The 18,391-nt window shown below is 48.6% G+C and overlaps 2 protein-coding genes across 4 annotated transcripts in view; one reads left to right on the top strand and one right to left on the bottom strand.

Moving 5' to 3' along the window:
* STX7 (syntaxin 7) overlaps positions 1-4,370 on the bottom strand; it is a 127,538-nt gene extending 123,168 nt beyond the window's left edge. Inside the window, exon 1 of one of the 3 annotated variants that reach the window (XM_029594409.1) lies at positions 3,967-4,085. The gene's annotated coding sequence lies outside the window, so the exon portion shown is untranslated. Of the gene's footprint in view, positions 1-2,004; positions 2,178-3,966; positions 4,086-4,246 lie in introns of those variants that run through there. The other 2 variants (XM_029594408.1, XM_029594407.1) reach the window with 2 other exon arrangements.
* Positions 4,309-18,391, top strand: part of VNN3 (vanin 3) — a 36,868-nt gene continuing 22,785 nt past the window's right edge. Inside the window, exon 1 of the mRNA XM_029594410.1 lies at positions 4,309-4,372. The gene's annotated coding sequence lies outside the window, so the exon portion shown is untranslated. The remainder of the gene's footprint in view (positions 4,373-18,391) is intronic.

An 18,391-nucleotide genomic window follows, 5' to 3' on the forward strand; every position in this document is an offset into this window, starting at 1 on the left:
AAACTTGTCCATCATTTGCAGGTCATCCAAAATGTCGCAACACGGTCCCTACTCACTGCCAGTAAGTTAGATCCTGTGAGCCCACTCCTTAAATCCATTCACTGGCCACCGATTGCCCTGCGCTCCCTCAAAGGACAGGCCCCATGCTATCTGTCTAACCAAATCTCCTTGTACACACACCAGCTCACCCACTTCTTATGTTATTTAATACTCACCTGACACTGCCTGCCCCCAAGGAAATCCAGCTCATTACACAAGAAGAACCTTCACTGGCTCAGCCCCAGCCCTCTGGAATTCCCTACCACTGGACATCAGATGCACTTCAGGAAAAACTAAAAACCTGACTATTCACTAAGGCCTTTAGTCCATAGGAAGTTGTGCTATTCTTAATACGCTTGACACACTCCCTGTGTGCATGTTGTTACTTTCAGCTACTGCTCTGTCTGATTAAGTTATTCTGAAATCTGAAGTTTCCTTCCATGTAGTTGCTATATATGCTGTTCTGTACAGTAACATGGAATAGACTTAGATTTTGGGTACTTGCCAGGTTCTTATGGCCTGGATTGGCCACTGTTGGAAACTGGATGCTGGGCTTGATGGACCCTTGGTCTGACCCAGTATGGCATGTTCTTATGTTCTGTTTGGTTAAGTGTTGCTGATGCTACAGCCACTGTTCTGTTTGATTATGTTATTCTGCAATCTGGATTGTTCCTACTATGTAGGTGCTACTGTTGACTTGTTTACTGTACCCTTACTCTGTTCTTCTGTATCTCTTGCATTGCTCACTTACTGAGACTTTTGTTGTTGCATTGATTGGTTATTCTGCAACATGCTCTGATCTCATTTGCTGAAAAAGGATGTAATAAATAATTGCTGATGATGTTGACTCTACCAGAATATCCGTTACACTACAGTTTGATCAAAATGCAATCAGCCTTCAGTCAAATAGAAGACAGCTTTACATCCCTGTCAGGAACTGTCCAAGGCATAGTGATGCATAGGGTCAAGACATCAAGGTCCTGAGTCTTTCATTTCATCCACAGTATTTTCAAAACCTGAAAGCAGGGATAGGAGGTGGGCCAACCTGTAGGTACTTCATTTTAGGAGGCAAGAGCCTCTGGCCACACTAAAGCACACCAACAGACTGCAGAGAATGTAATACCTCCCATGTTTTATTTGCTCTCTGTACCCATACAAGCTGTGCTTTTATTTTCCAGTGGATACAGCTTACCCAGATTTAGGTATAGACAAATGCCTCTGGTGTCAAATTTTCAGTCACTGCAGCACAGCTCCTGCTGCCATGCCTTCATCCAGGCCTATTTCCATGGCAGCTTCACTTGTCTTTTAAAGCAGCATCAACTCTCTAGCAGGAAACATTGACAGACCCTGCAACACTCCTCCCCCATCTCCTGGTCAGGCTGTCTATTATCATGGAAACTCATGTGAGGGGGTGGGGCTCCACAGTTAGTGAACAAGGGGCTCACTGGTCCGACACTGAAGTTTCCTACTAAAGGATCGGCACCATTCTGCAGGTCAAGCGAAAAAGGTAAGGATGGATATCGGGAGGGGAGACATCTGGGTAATGGCCGTAGGGTGTTTGGTCTTCTCACCTCCAATGATTTATTTGTGGAAAAAAGAGAAACACCCCTCAAATTGCCTATATGCACCCCCACTTTAAATCCCTTAACCTACTTTGTGCTGATATGTATGAGCTTTTTTGCAATACTTTATTTTTATTTTATCAATCTTTTACATATATTAAACAAAGATACACTTTGTGATGTAGCTTTAAGAGACATTATTTAAGAAATCTCTAATACAATTAGCTTTTTTGCAATACTTTAAACTCTTCTGTCATGTAAGATATGTTTTTAAAAATGTATGCTTTACCTGTACTGTTTGGTACTACATTATAACAACTGTTACCTTTTTCTCCTTTCTGTAAAAGACTGAAATTATAAAATAAATGTTGAAGCGCCATATGATCTATTTTTGTAAACGTACCTGCATGAGGTTTTGCCTCTTAAATAAAGCATTTACTTGTGGTGAAATCTTTGTCTTTCCTTTTTTCTCTCTAGATAGAGGAGCAATTAGACCTGTGATTTTCTGGCTTTCCCCCTCCTTACTTTACAACTGATGATATACTGTATGAATACACTTGTTTTCAGAAGGGAAACCTGGGAAAAAAGAGGACCAATGGTCATTGGATTCCATGCAAAAGGAAGAGGACCCAGAATCTAAAGCCCACCTTACATACTAAAAACACCAACCCCAAAACATCTCCGTAATGTTAAGAGATCAAGTCCATTGTCCTCTACCTGAAGCTCCTTGTCCTACAGTGCCTGGGCCTCTTTCTGTTTTCCCAGGTCTTCTTCCTCTGTGTTCCAGGTCCAGGAGAACATCTATATGGAAGCTCTTTCCCTTCCCTGTCAGCCTCTCTCTGTCTCCCAACTGCCTACTGTACGAACAGCAGCAGTCCCAGTATCTCCAGCCGGTTCCATTATGAGCAAAAGCCTTAAGCCCGGATTTTAAACGCCCTGCGCTCGTCGCCAGGCCTTACACATGCCGAGCCAATTTTCGAACAAGTCTGGCCACGTGCGTAAAGCCCAGTACACGTACAAGTGCCGGGCTTCTTCAAAGGGGCAGAGCGGGCCGGGTCAGAAGAGTGCCATTGTTCGCTGTCCAGAAGACCCAGCTGCCGGCACGTGCAACTTACTTCAGCTCAGGGTTTAGGGAGTGGGGAAGGAAGGTTAGATTGGGGGAGTAGGGAACTGGGGAAGGCCAGAATGCGTCACCATATGGAAATTGCAGAAGTACCCCCCTTGCGTGTACAGCCCGCACATATGCATGCAGCCCACGTATTTTATAACATGCGTGTGCATATTATTTAGCCATCATTTTATTACTATGCTGATCACAGTTTCATAGTATTGAATGTTGTACCTTCTGTTTTAAAGTGTGAAAACAAATATTAAGGGAAAAAAATTACAATTCATCCAATAAAATAGTCATTACGATTCACCTTTCTCTTAAGTTTTTAACTGAATTTTTATTTTTATTTTTTTTAAGAGAAATACAGTTTTGGAAACTTTCTTCCGTTCAAACATGTCCTCTACTATGGTTCTATATACTGGGTGTTGCTATAAAGCTGATATTTTGACACTGCTGTTTGTGCCTCTGTGCTTTGCTTTTGACAGTGATCATATCTATCGGCCTAAGCTCCCACATCTAACGCAGAGAAATCCTGAACAGTCACAAACAGGTCTAGTTTTCAAAATAACCACCATTGGACAGTGAACCACAAGGCTTCCTTAAATCAGAAAAAAACAAAACACTTTTATGGTTCTATTGTAGACCTCTTGAGAAATAAACCTGTTAGCTGAACCCCTCATAAACGAAGTCGGGCAGCCCTGATTTTAAAATGTTCTTAAGTCACCGGCATAAGCTATTCTCAGACTGCAGGCGCGTCAGTAACTTGCAAGCGAGTTATCCTAGTCACATTAGGGCACCCAAAACAACATGTTTAAGCTTTAGATTTGCCCGCGATCATCCTTGCTAGCTGTAACGCTGAAAGTGGACGCCCACCACTGGAACGAGTCGCATTAGGAGGAGACGAGGAGCACCTCCCTCTGACACCTCTTTCCGGTTTAAGGAACTTGGGAGTTTCGAAAGTGAAGTCACCAGCCTCACAGAAGCAAAAAAAAAAAAAAAATCCTCTCCTTCATACTTGTGAGCCAGAGTGACCAATCGTCGCTGCTGGAGAGGGGCCAGAGTGCAGAGAGCCAAAATACACTTCCCCGAGAGGAATGAGGAACTGAGCTTCGGCAGTTCACATTTAACACACTACCAGGCTGACCAGGGCTGGGCAACTGTGAGAGCAGCACCTATTTGGCTGGGGGGGGAAACCTGATGACCCAACTTTTATTAAAAAAAAAAAAAAAAATACAAACAGAAAAACACACGCACCACACCCGCTCCTGGCAAGAACACAAGAGCTGCTAATGGCGCAGGGTTTCATCGGCTCGAAGCGGAACAGGTGTCTCTGTACCCAGGTACAGCGACAGCAAGAAAATAAAACACTCCGCGAGCAGCACCCCCCCCGACCCGCGCAGGAAAGTGCCCAGCTGCATAGCTCGTCACCACCTCGAGCGCGCGCGGGGGATCAGGTGGGGGGGGGGGAGTGCGAAAACCCCGCCCACGCCCCCCATCACTTGCTTATTCCCCAAACCGTAACCCAGCTCCTCACCTTTCAGCTCCTACCGCCAGGGTACGCGTTCACATCCTCAGCTGACCTGCCAGCACCCACTGCGCGTGCGCACACTGACCATAAGGCGGGCTCGTCGAACAGAGCAGCAGACGTCGGTTTTTAGAGGTGTTGCCAATTTAGTGATTTTTGTCGCTAGATGTGGCGACTTTTTTTTAACCAAATGGAGACTTTAGAATTGTGACTGCATATGGAGCTACTGAAGCTATTTTTTTGAGAATAATCTAGCGACGTTCTCATAGCTCTAAAAATTCCCATTGGGTTCCCTACTCAGCAAAACTAGAGAAGAGTGAGACCTCCTCTGGCTAGAGTGCCGCAGGAGACTATAAGAGTGTAAATGTATAAGGGGATAAGACCTCCGTTCCCTGGTTCTGCCTATTCTCCTCACAGTTCCTTATTCTTCGGCTATTCACTCTCTGCCCCCGCCCCTTGCCCCGTAGTGTCGGCTCTTCTGGAATGAGAAAGAATAAAGCACATTCCCTGTACCTAACGGTCAGTCTCCAGACTACTGGGTTTTGCCTCCCTTCCAGCACATGGAGACAGAGAAAAACTTGAAGAGCACCCCCTCTTGGTGTGGTGTGCTATCTGCGTCCCTTCAGTATTTCTCTGTCTCCAACAGATGAAGGTGGCAGAACCTGCGGTCCTGAACTAAAATTTCCTAAATTTAAAAAAAAAAAAAAAAGTTAAAGTTCCTCCCAAGGGGTCAGCAGGTCCTGGAGGGACTATCCCCCCTGGTTGCAGGCAGAGCTAGGGGTTGGAGACCCTGTCAGCTCTATGACCCGGTGAGACACTGCCTGGTGCGACGCTTGGGGTGCGTTTCGGTGGTCCGCTTCTTCCCAGAGATGTTTCTTGCATTCCTTTGGTGCCCAGAAACGTTTTTTCATTCCTCTGGTGAGGCCCCTTTACAAATAAAAAATAAAGGAAGAGAGTCGGCGAGACGTCTTTTCTTATCGGAACAGCTCCCGCTGGCCTGTGTACTCGCATTCTCCTGGGTTCCAGAGACAAGTTTTCATCCTTCCTGCGCCTCTTACCTCAGCCATGCCACGTGCCTCGCTGTGCACCGTGGGGAGCCGGCTACGCAGCTCTCCCACGATGGCCTTTGTTCTCGATGCCTCCTCGGAGGGGAAGGTCCATCGACTGTGGTGAGGAGGCCCATAGCTCGAGCCCATGGCGCCAGATATCAGCGAGTTGAAAGGGGGAGTTGGCCTGACCCATTCCCGCTGAGCGTGGAAACGGCAGCCATTTTAGATTCCTTGGCTGCCATGGCAACTCATGCAGCAGGGGGAGGGGATCCTCCACTTTCTCCTCCCGATTTGAGCCCTAAGAGTCCTCAGGGCTCCTTGCCAGACTCTCCCGCCGATTTGGCCCCCCCCCCCCCCTCCCCGAGGGGATTTAAAAGGCCAGACCCCTTTTACTACGAACTTTGTGCTGTTGATGCACAAAGCCTATTTGACCAACCTTTCCCAACAGGGCGACACGGGCGCGTACAATGTGCGCAGAGCCCCCTCCTCGGAAAGTCCCCAGGCGGACGTCTCTGCAGGGGACTACCAGGATTCGGAGGCTCCGAGATTAGGGGGTTCCTGCTTTGGGGGTCTTGGACTCGCCAGATCTCCCAGCCCCGGATCCGCTGGAACTCCCGGGCCTGGACTCTCCCCAGTTCGATCATGATGAGAAGCCTGAGAGATCCATCCTGGTGGAAGGTGATGACCCGAGAGTACTTTGTTCCTGAGGGATGAGTTGGATCTGCTGATACTGCATGTCCTTACCAAGTTGGGGAATGCACCCCCTCCGGAGGTTCCCAGGCATGACTCGGTGGACCCGGTCCTAGCAGGCTTACATGGTCCGGCTAGCACTTTTCCTTTCCATCCTATGCTCCTGCAACTTATGTTCTGAGAGCAGGATACTCCGGAGGCGAGCCTGCAAGTGGGGCGAGCTATGGATAAGCTCTATCCCCTGCCTGACGAGCCCTTAGAGCTCCTCAAGTTTCCGAAAGTGGATGCTTCGGTGTCGGCTGTCACCAAGCGGACAACTATTCCGGTGGCAGGAGCAGTGGCTCTGAAAGATCTCCAGGACAGGAAGCTCAAGGTTCATCTCAAAAGGAGTTTTGAGGTGTCAGTGCTAGGGGTCAGGGCGGCGGTCTGTAGCAGTCTGATGCAACGAGCAAGCCAGAGGTGGGTCCAACAGTTCCTCAGTGCTAGGGATCTTTCTCCTCAGGAAGCAGAGCAGGCTGAGCGTTTAGAGGCGGCAGTAACGTATGGCGCAGATGCCTTATATGATCTTCTCCGAACCTCGCCCCGGACTATGGTGTCAGTGGTTTCGGCCAGGAGACTCCTATGGCTCCGCAACTGGTTGCCGATGTCTCTTCAAAGTCTTAGCTAGGAGCACTCCCTTTTAAAGGCAAGTTTCTCTTTGGAGAAGATCTGGAACTGTTATTAAAGTCCTTGGGAGACAATAAGGTTCATAAGCTCCCTGAAGACAAGCCTAAGGGCCCCAGGAATTTCTTTCCTTCCCGCTCTCGTTTTCGGGGTCAGCGTCACTTTCGTCAGAACAAGACTCCTTTCTTTGGACAGTGGCAGCCATTTGCAAGATCCCAGGCTTGGTCTCACTCCTATCGTGTACGCAGATCTACTCGCGTCGGAGTTACCCAGGATCCTTCGGGATCCAAGTCCTCCCAATAAGATAACGCTGACTCATTCCTACGTCCCACTTATAGGTGGTCATCTCTCCCTGTATCATGAGGAATGGGTCAAGATAATGTCAGACCACTGGGTTCTAAATATCATAGAACACAGTTATGCTTTAAGGTTTGCTTGCCCTCTGCGAGACCTGTTTTTTGTTTCTCCCTGCAGATCCCCAGTGAAGAAACAGATAGTGAAGCAAACCCTCCGCCAGCTGGAAGATCTTGGAGCCATTGTTCCGGTTCCCCCGGACTCAGGAGACACTCCATCTACTTTGTGGTCCCCAAAAAGAAGGCTCTTTCTGTCTGATTCTGGACCTGAAGAAGGTGAACAAAGCCCTCAAGGTGTCACGTTTTCATATGGAAACTCTGCACTCCGTCATTGTGGCGGTGTGGGGAAGAGAATTTTTAGCTTCATTGGATTTGACGGAGACATATCTGCATATTGGAATCCACAAGGATTATCAAAGGTTTCTGCACTTCATGATCCTAGGGAAGCATTATCAGTTTCGGGCCCTCCCATTCGGGTTGGCGACAGCAACTCGTACCTTCACCTAAGTAATGGTGGTGGTGGTTGCAGCTCTTCGGCAGGAGGGGATACTGGTTCACCCGTATCTGGACGACTGGCTCATTCAGGCGAAGTCGGACAACCTTTGCAGGCTGGCAGTACGCAAGGTGTTACATCGCCTATGCTCCCTCGATTGGGTCGTCAATCATCCCAAGAGCCATCTGCTTCCTTCCCAGGTCTTGGACTTCTTGGAAGCACGATTCGATACTCAGGTCGGCAAAGTCTTCCTCATGCAGGAATGGATTGTCAAGCTGACGTCTCAGGTTCAACTTCTCTTGTCACTGCCAGTAGCCAGGTCTGGAATTACTTGCAGGTTCTTGACTCTATGGCGTCCACTCTGGAATTGGTCCCCTAGGCCTTCGCTCATGTGAGACCTTTACAGAGAGCTTTGCTTTCCCGCTGGGATCAAATGTCAGAAGAATTCGAGGTACCTTTGTCACTCACGGAGTCCACCAGGTCCAGTCTTGGTTGGTGGCTTGTCCTCGACCACTTGAAGCGGGCTGTGGACCTAGAAGTACCTCAGTGGGTGATTGTGACTACAGACGCCAGTCTTTCCGGTTGGGGGGCTATGTGCCAATCTCAGTCAGCCCAGGGCCAGTAGTCACGGGAAGAGGCGCAATGGTCTAGTGAGCACAGGGTTCTCCCTCATCTGGCTTCGGTACCAGAGATCCTTGCTTTTTCTACAGAAGGGTTTCAATAAGGGGTTATCCTTTAGTTCCCATCAGATGCAAGTTGCAGCTTTGGGGTGTCTCTGAGGCGAGGTTGAAGAGGCATCTCTGGCAGCACACCCTGATGTGGTACTTTTCCTGAGAGATGTGAAGCATTTGAACCCGCCAGTACATTCCATTTGTCCTTCTTGGAGTCTTAATTTGGTGCTCCGGGTGTTGTATGAACCTCCTTTTGAGCCCCTCAAGAAGGCTACCTTGAAGGATTTAACTCTCAAGACGGTGTTTTTGGTAAGTATCTGCTCCGCTAGGAGGGTCTCTGAGATTCAAGCCCTCTCCTGTCAGGAACCATTTCTATGGTTTTCGGATTCCAGGATATCGCTAAGAACAGTTCTGTCCTTTCTCCCGAAGGTTGTCTCTGCCTTTCACGTAAATCAGTTGGTGAAACTTCCAGCCTTTCCAGATTTAGAGCGAGATTCCCCTCACGCTAGAGAATTGTGGTGTCTAGATGTTAAATGGATTCTCATGTGTTACCTTGAGGTCATAAATGCCCTTCGGGTTTCGGATCATCTTTTTGTTCTGTGGCGCAATCCTAATAAAGGACACAAGGCGTCTAAAGCTACCATTGCCCGCTGGTTGAAAGAGGCTATCGCTTCCGCTTACATTTGCTGCAGACGACCGGTTCTGGACGGTCTAAAGGCTCATTCGATCCGGTCACAAGCTGCTTCCTGGGCAGAGACCCAGTTTGTGTCACCGCAGGAAATCTGCAGGGCGGCGACTTGGAAGTCTCTGCACACTTTTGCCAGGCATTATCGTTTGGATGTCCAGGCACTGGACATAAGAACATAAGAAATTGCCATGCTGGGTCAGACCAAGGGTCTATCAAGCCCAGCATCCTGTTTCCGACAGAGGCCAAACCAGGCCACAAGAATCTGGCAATTACCCAAACACCAAGAATATCCCATGCTACTGATGCAATTAATAGCAATGGCTATTCCCTAAGTAAACTTCATTAATAGCAGTTAATGGACTTCTCTTCCAAGAACTTATCCAAACCTTTTTTGAACCCAGCTACACTAACTGCACTAACGACATCATCTGGCAATAAATTCCATAGCTTAATTGTGCGTTGAGTGAAAAATAATTTTCTCCAATTAGTCTTAAATGTGCTACTTGCTAACTTCATGGAATGCCCCCTAGTCCTTCTATTATCCGAAAGTGTAAATAACTGATTCACATATACTCGTTCAAGACCTCTCATGATCTTAAAGACCTCTATCATATTCCCCCTCCACTGTCTCTTCTCCAAGCTGATCAGCCCTAACCTCTTCAGCCTTTCCTCATAGGGGAGCTGTTCCATCCCCTTTATCATTTTGGTTGCCCTTCTCTGTACCTTCTCCAGCGCAATTATATCTTTTTTGAGATGCGGCGACCAAAATTGTACACAGTATTCAAGGTGCGGTCTCACCATGGAGCGATACAGAGGCATTATGACATTTTCCGTTTTATTAACCATTCCCTTCCTAATAATTCCTAACATTCTGTTTGCTTTTTTGACTGCTGCAGCACACTGAGCCGACGATTTCAAAGTATTATCCACTATGTGTTGCGGTCCCGGTCGCGACCGGGTCCTTACCTTGGCGCTCGGGGAGAAGTGCCAGCAAGTCCGGGGATCCTCTGGGCCTGCTTGGACCTCCGCCGAATGCTGCAATAGCTCCGCCCCTTAGGCACGCGCACGCGCGCAGAGGGAACCCTTTTAAAGGGCCTCTGGCGCGAAATCGCGGCCAGCTCCTTTCCATGACGTCAGACGCTGGCGGGGATTTAAACCCAGCATCTGACCGAAGATCCCTGCCTTGCAACGTGGTCGACTCCTTGTGAGTGGTGAGTTGCAGTTCCTGCCTGTTCCTGCTTGCTCCTGCTTGTGCCTGCTTGTTCCTCGGCTCCTACCTCGGATCCAGTTCCACGTCTTCCGGCATCCAGCCCTGTGGGTCCCCTTTCACTGGGATCCATCTCGCTGCTGTTCCACTGCCGTTCCTGTCTTCAGTTCTAGGTGCCGGTATCCTTCCCTTCGGATTGTCTTCGGTTTTGACCCTGGCTTGTCTTCTCGTGTGCTGATGTTTGCTTGTCCTGACCCTGGTCAGTCTTCTCGTCTCTCCGACCTCTATAGCCCGCCTAAGTCCCAGCGGTCCGGATCCTTATGGGCTCCTCCTGGGGGGATCTCGGGATTCCAGGGTGAAGCCACCTAAGTTCAAGCGGTCCAGATCCTCACGGGCTCATCCTGGGGGAATCTTGGGCTTCCAGGGTGAAGTATTCATCAGTCTTCAGCTTCTGATCCGCCTACCAGCCTGCTTCCCTCAGCGGAGATCTCTTCCATCCTCTCTCCGCCCGGCCTGTCCAAGGATCCACTTCCCTGGTCACAACAGTTTGCAAGGCCATGGATCCGGCAGATATCCCAGGTCTCCAAGTCATCCCCGGAATGGCCCAGTGTTTACAGCAGCAGCAGCAGCAGCAGTACTGTTTGGATGTCTTACCTGCTACGGTGGAGTGTTTGGCCAACCGTCTGGACGCCAATCCTCCAGAACCAGCACTTGCACCACCTCCAGCTCCGGTGGTGAGTGTAAACACCCTAACGTAGTTACCAGCCCCCTCTTGCTATTCTGGGGATCTGAGGGGGTTATCGGGGGTTTTTGAACCAATGTTTTATACGGTTCTCCTTGTTACCTGGTCAGTTCCCCATGGACTCGGTCAAAGTGGCCTACATTCTCTCCCTATTGGATGGGAGGGCCCTGAGCTGGGCTTCCCCTACGTGGGAGCGGAGCGACCCCATGCTGAATAATTTGCCGCAGTTTGTGGAGAACTTTAAATAAGCTTTTGACGAGCCTGCACGAATGGCTACCGCCACCTCGGAGCTTCTACAGCTACGCCAAGGATCTCGCTCGTTAGCAGACTATGCAATAGAGTTCCGTACTCTTGCTCTAGAGGTTGGATGGCGCGATGAGAGCCTGCGAGGAGTGTTCCTGGAGGGCCTTTCGGCTCAGATTAAGGATGAGCTAGCTGCTAGGGATCTCCCGGAGGACCTCAATGCAGTAATCGTCGGATAGCTCCTTTGGCACTCGCTTTTTCCAGACCTTTGACGCCTCCAACAAGGTCTGGTGCCACGCACTCTGAAGCCTCGACAGAGGAGCCCATGCAGATAGGGCGTACACCCCTATCGGCGGAAGAGAGACATCGCCGTCAAGCTTTGGAGCTATGCCTTTATTGTGGCAGTAAAGGTCATTTCCTGCACAATGTAAAGAACGGCCGGAAAACACCAAAGCCTAGGTGATACAGGTGAACTACTCCTAGGCTGTGTTAATTCTGCTCCTCAATGTACCGTACCTATTACCCTGAAGTATCCGGGCGGATCTTTCGAGACTCTTGCGTTCATTGACTCTGGTGCCGGGGGAAATTTCATTCTCTCTGACTTGGTACAACAACTTCAGATTCCCACTCTTCCTCAAACTCCTCCATTTCGAATCTCATCTATTCGGGGAACAGTTCTTCCCAGAAGTATCTCGACCATCACAGTACCTCTCACCCTCCAAACCGGAATTCTGCATTTGGAGAAGATTTCCTTTATGATTCTAGAAAAAGCAGTACATTCCGTTGTTCTCTGACTGCCCTGGTTGCAACAACACTCTCCAGTGATCCATTGGGATACGTTACAAATCGCGCAATGGAGTTCCTTCTGTTTCGATAATTGCCTCAAGACTCCATGTGTTCCACACGTCTCTTTATTGCACTCTTCTGTTCTGCCCCCCCCCCCCCCCCATGCCTTACGAGGAGTTTGCGGAGGTATTCTCTAAGGAGAAAGCGGAGATCTTACCACAGCATCCTCCCTTCGATTGCGCTATTGAACTTCTGCCTGGAACTTTGTTGGAAGTTCCAGGCAGAGACTCAGGCGATGTCGGAGTACATTACCGAGAACCTCGCCAAAGGGTTCATCCGTCCCTCAAAGTCACCAGCGGGGGCAGGATTCTTCTTTGCCGGAAAGAAGGATGGCTCCTTGCGTCCTTGCATTGACTACAGGGGCTTGAATGCCATTACCAAGAGGGATCGTTACCTGCTCCCATTAATTCCTGAACTCCTGGATAGACTTCAAGGAGCAAAAATCTTCACCAAACTAGACCTGTGGGGAGCAAACAATCTAGTCCGAATTCGACCAGGAGATGAATGGAAGACTGCTTTCAACACCTGGGATGGGCACTATGAGTATTTAGTAATGCCCTTTGGTTTATGCAACGCTCCTGCAGTCTTCCAGCACTTGATGAACGAAGTACTTCGTGAAATGTTATACTCTACAGTAATCGTGTATCTTGATGATGTTCTGATTTACTCTCGTGATTTGAAGTCTCACCGCCAACATGTTAAACGAGACTTGCAGGTTCTCAAGCAAAGTTGGAAAAGTACATGTTTGAGTGAGAGTCTTTACCATTCCTGGGATACATCGTTTCCGTGACAGGATTCCATATAGACCCGGAAAAGGTTTCTGCCATTAAGAAGTGGCCTCGGCCCAAGAGGTTGAAGGCTCTACAACGTTTCCTAGGGTTTGTGAATTTCTACAGAGACTTTATACCTCAGTACTCACGATTAGTGGCTCCACTTACTACGCTTACTAAGAAGGGAGCTGATGCCACTGTTTGGCCCAAGGAGGCCTGCCAAGCCTTTGAAGACCTTAAGGAAGCCTTTCTGCTAGAGACTTGCCTTCACCATCCAGATCCACTTCGTCCATTTATTGTGGAGGTGGATGCTTCCAACATAGCAGTAGGTGCTGTGTTTTGTCAGAGTTCCAGTACCGGTCGGTTACTTCCTTGCTCCTACTTCTCCAAGAAGTTCTCCCCTACAGAGTGTAATTACAGTATAGGAGACAAGGAGCTACTAGCCATCAAGCTAGCCTTTGAGGAATGGAGACAGTGGCTGGAAGGGGCTAGCCATCCTGTCACTGTGTATACAGATCAGAGTTTTGTCAGAGTTCCAGTACCGGTCGGTTACTTCCTTGCTCCTACTTCTCCAAGAAGTTCTCCCCTACAGAGTGTAATTACAGTATAGGAGACAAGGAGCTACTAGCCATCAAGCTAGCCTTTGAGGAATGGAGACAGTGGCTGGAAGGGGCTAGCCATCCTGTCACTGTGTATACAGATCACAGAAACTTAGAGTTTCTGTGTCAGGCTCAGCGCTTAAATCCCAGGCAAGCTCGCTGGTCTCTTTTCTTCAATCGGTTTAACTTTGTACTCCGCTACCGACCTGCCTCTAAAAATATTCGAGCAGACGCCTTGTCTCGCAACTCAGAGTCTGAGGAGTCTGAAGAACTTCCACAGTACATTATAGATCCAGCAAAGATCAACTTGTCTGGCACCATGGTCCGTGCTCTCGGAAGAACTGTCGTCCCTCGTGAGATCGCAAGAGGGTCCTAAGTTGGGCTCATGACTCTCTCACAGGTGGCCATGCGGGCCGAGAAAGAACCTTAGATCTCCTTAATCGCTACTACCGGTGGCCGAACATGCGGCAAGACGTCCGCATCTATTTAAGTTTATGCTCTACTTGTGCTACACAGAAGTCACTAACTGGACGACCATGGGGGCTTCTGCAACCCTTGCCTGTGCCTGTGGAGCCCTGGACCCACATAGCTACCGATTTTGTGGTGGATCTGCCGTCGTCCGAGGGAAACACAGTTATCTGGGTGACAGTGGATCGCTTCTCTAAAATGGTTCATTTGGTCCCTCTTCCCAAGTTACCTTCTGCTCCTGGGTTAGCTCAACTATTTACACAGCATGTCTTTCGGGCCCACGGCCTCCCGTAGAGTATCGTAACAGACCGCGGTCCCCAATTTACTGCTCGATATTGGAGGGCCTTATGCAAGAAATTTGGAGTACAATTGAACCTGTCTACAGCCTTCCATCCCCAGAGTAATGGGCAAACTGAGCGAATGAATCGTTCCTTGAAGACATTCCTCCACAGCTTTGCTACAGAAAGGCAAAACAACTGGGTAGCGCTGCTACCATGGGCCGAGTTCTCTTACAACAATCACACCCATTCAGCTACTGGAAAATCGCCCTTCCAGATTGTATTTGGTCGAAAACTCAGACCTCCCATTCCGTGGCCAATACCCGTTCCATCGCCAGCAGCTCAACTCTCTGCCGATCAATTACAGAGCCTCTGGAGCTCTGTGTAATGCAACCTCTCCAAAGCGGCAAAACTCGCACAAAGGATTGCTGAACGGCATCGACGACCTGCACCTGTCTTTTTACCAGGCGACAAAGTCTGGTTAAGTACTAAGAATCTTCACCTTTGAGTGCCATCTCGGACATTGGCACCCTGGTATTATGGACCTTTCCGCGTGACAGAGAGGATTGGCCTGGTGTTCTATCGGTTACGTCTTCCCACCACGTTACGTGTGCACAACGTGTTTCATGTATCTTTACTAAAGCCAGTAGTGCTCTCCAGATTTCATCGTCAATTGCCCGATCCGGCGGCCACCCAGATTCAGGAGGATAGAACGTATCAAGTCCGCGAGGTGCTCGATGTTCGCTTTTACCATCGGCACAAGAGTTTTTACTGTTTCAAATGGACTCGGTGTCAGTAGTGATATCACTTCTTATATGCCCCTGACAAAGCATTATCATGAAACACCGGCCGTGTAGGGCTGTATTTATTAATTACAACAAAGAGATTGCTGCCTAAACTCTCTTCATGAATTTGAGTTGAAGTCAAGTGTCTATATAGACTTTTAATGAAATGATAAAAATTAAGATAAAAAACATTTTTTGAGATTTAATAAAATTCACAATTTTGATAGTGATGGTGAATGATTAAAAGACCAGTTGGGTTCTTTTTCAGTAATCACAACGTCAGGCTTGCTGATGTAATAATCCGCTATGCTGATGGGAGGAGCAGATAGGGGAGTTATCAATCTGTAATAATACTGGTGTTAGTTGTGGGTGGATCCTTGGGCCGGTGGCAGATGACCACGCCCCCGGGGGAAGATCCCAAGAGGGACCACTGGCTAGGCTTAGAGAATGGAGACAGACACACTAGTTCTTTTATTAAATAGGTTTTTTAAACCACCAGAGTTGGCAGTAGTGAGTTGAAGTGCCCGGCAGGGCTGAAGTCCCTCAGATACTGGAACAGTGATCCCAGGATGGCTGAGCTGTTGAGAAACTGTAGACAGTGAGTAGGCAGGGTATGCAGAGTTCATGAACAGAACTTAGATGACAACACTCACAATAATGGTCTCGGAGAGGCTCAGCAGCTGGAAAGGGTAGGCCCTCGAGGAGCGAGTACCTGGTTCCAGGGGAAAGCTCTGAGAGAGCAATGGCAACTCACAATGATGTAGGCAGCGATAGCTTCCAGGCAGAAGAGAATCAGCAGAGAGTCAGGAACGAGGACCCTCGAGGAGCGAGTACCGGTTCCTGTCTGTAAACCTGAAAGGCAAAGAGAGAGCGAGGCCCCCGAGGAGCGGGTACCTCTGGTAAGTCTGAGGAGGCAGAGTAGCTAGAATGAATCCAATTCCATTCCTTGCTAACTCAGTTTGTTAGCGATAACATAGACTTTTAAATATTGGAAGCGGATGACGTCATCTCAGGGGGACGCCCCTGAGGTTTGCTCCCTTGCTGGTACTTCATTCGGAGCACGCACACGCCCTAGGATTCAGGCAACATGGCGGATTTTCAGCGTCGAGCCAGTCCAGGGATGCCGGAGGGAGTTGGCAGGGAGACACCGCAGCAGCCAGCCGTCCTTCAACCCCGGAGGGAGTTGCCACAGAGGTAAAGAGGGCGGAGTGAAGACGTCGGGCAGCGACGGTCGCAATAGCTGACACCATCACTTAGGCTATATTTAATAATAAAAAATGTTGGTTTCCCTTATTGTTTACAGTTTACCACATGGGTTACTGTATTGACTCTTTTTGATTATAATTTTGTGGCAATTGAAATCTCCCATTATTATTGCACTGCCAAATGGGTTAGCTTCCCTGATTTCTCTTAGCATTTCATCATCTGTCTGATCATTTTGTCCAGGTGGACAGTAGTATACTCCTATCACTATACTCTTACCCAACACACATGGGATTTCTACCCAAATAGATTCTACTGAGCATTTAGTCTCTTGTATGATCTTTATTTTGTTGGACTCTATACCCTCCCAGACATAAAATTCCACACCCCCACCAAGTTTATCCTCCCTATCATTGCAATATAATTTGTACCCTGATATAGCACTGTCCCATTGGTTATCCTCCTTCAACCAGGTCTCTGTGATGCCAATTATGTCAATCTCATCATTTACTGCTGTACACTCTAACTCTCCCATCTTACTTCTTAGACTTTTAGCATTGTCATACAGACATTTCAAAGTGTGTTTTTTGTTTGTATTAACAACCTGCTTTTCAGTTCTTAGGGATAATTTGGAAATCTTTAGCTCAGGTGATATTTTACATATAGGCACATGGACTATTTTGCTTTTATTGGAACTTCTCTGTTGGAATGTCCTAACTCTCCTGTTTCATTAGTATCCTTCAAGGATTCGTTTCTCCGAACCATGCACTGCTGAGTGACTGTTGGCTTTCCCCCTTGTTCTAGTTTAAAAGCTGCTCTATCTCCTTTTTAAAAGTTAGTGTCAGCAGCTTGGTTCCACTCTGGTTAAGTGGAGCCCATCCTTTTGGAAAAATCTCCCCCTTCCCCAAAAGTTTCCCCAGTTCCTTATAAAACCGAATCCCTCTTCCCTGCACCATCGTCTCATCCACACTTTGAAACTCTGGAGCTCTGCCTGCCTCTGGGGACCTGCACGTGGAACAGGTATCATTTCAGAGAATGCCACCTTGGAGGTTTAAGATTTCAGCTTTCTACCTAAAATCTAAATTTGGCTTGACCAGGAGAGGGGAAACTCGCTAAGTGAGCACATGAACAGCAGTAGAAGTATGTGTGTTAGAAAGAGAGAAAGTGTGTATCTGAGACAGAGTGTGTATATGTCAGTGTCTTAAGAAAGTCCATGTTGGTGTATGAGTCTGATAGAGTGTGTGTCAGTGTCTGAGTTTGTCTCAGAAAGTGTGTGTGTGACTGAGAGAATGTGAGTATGTGTATATCAGTGTGAGCCACCTCTTTCCCCTCCAGTCTTAGCCTCACCAGCTATGTCAACTCCACTACACAACAACATGTTCCCTGTACGTACCAGGATCATTCCAGACGGTGGGTTATGTTCCCTGTCCAGCAGATGGAGTTAGAACCAAAAATTCCCAGGGGAGGACCTATATAGCCACGCCTCCCTTGCCTCAGTCCTCAGTATAGTTCTAACTCCAGCAGATTGAGCAGGGGACCCGGTGGTCCCCAGCACTTTTCTAGTTTTATTTTCTCTTTGAGGGATCAATTAAATAATATTAGATAAAGGTTTTCTTCTAAGGGATAGGTTCTGTAGTGTTCTGACAGGACCACTCCGTTCAAAGAGAGACACTGTTTTCCAGTCAGGAACTTGCTGACAGGCTGTGTTTTTTGCCTGTCACTTTATTTTTCTCTTTGTTTTTCCTCTTCCTTGCCCGGCTACAGTGTGGTAAGTGTTGTTTTTATTTTATTTACAGTCGTTGGGAGGAACAGGAATTTGTGAGGGGTGAAGTTGGTAGTGCCGACCGCTCCCCCCTAGCCCCGGAGTTTGTACTTTTCCCCTCCTCCCCTTCGGGGAGTGATTGGAGCCCCACCCTGCAGCTCTGCGACGACACATTCCCCGGAGCTGCTTACCGTCGGGACGGTGCTTTCCCCGACGGTCTCTTGGGGACGGTGAGGGGTCCGGAGGCCGGATAGCTCTACTGCTTCGCCGCTTCAGTTGTTGCCGCGCGCCGCAGCCACCCCTCCCCCTCCCTTCCACCGCGATGCAGAGATCGCCTAACGGCTCCGGAGCTCAGCAAGGGGTTCAGCAGCCCTCGGAGGGATTTTCTTCGGCTTTTCCTGAGGGGGAGTATAGCTTACCTGGTGGGCAGCTTGGAGGAGAGTCGGACCACGCCGGCAGGAAGCGGCATGCCCCGTTTCCCCTCAGCGCGGGAACGGCAGCCATTTTGTTAGCTGACTCTGAGGCAGCTCTCTCTGTACCTCAAGCGTGTACCTCAAGCGTATCTTCGAGGTCTCAGCGTTGGGGATGAGGGCTGCTATCTGCAGTTCCCTAGCACAGCGAGCAGCTCTGCGTTGGGTACAGCA

This window comes from Rhinatrema bivittatum, chromosome 3 (assembly GCF_901001135.1).
Source record: "Rhinatrema bivittatum chromosome 3, aRhiBiv1.1, whole genome shotgun sequence".
Classification (NCBI taxonomy): domain Eukaryota; kingdom Metazoa; phylum Chordata; class Amphibia; order Gymnophiona; family Rhinatrematidae; genus Rhinatrema; species Rhinatrema bivittatum.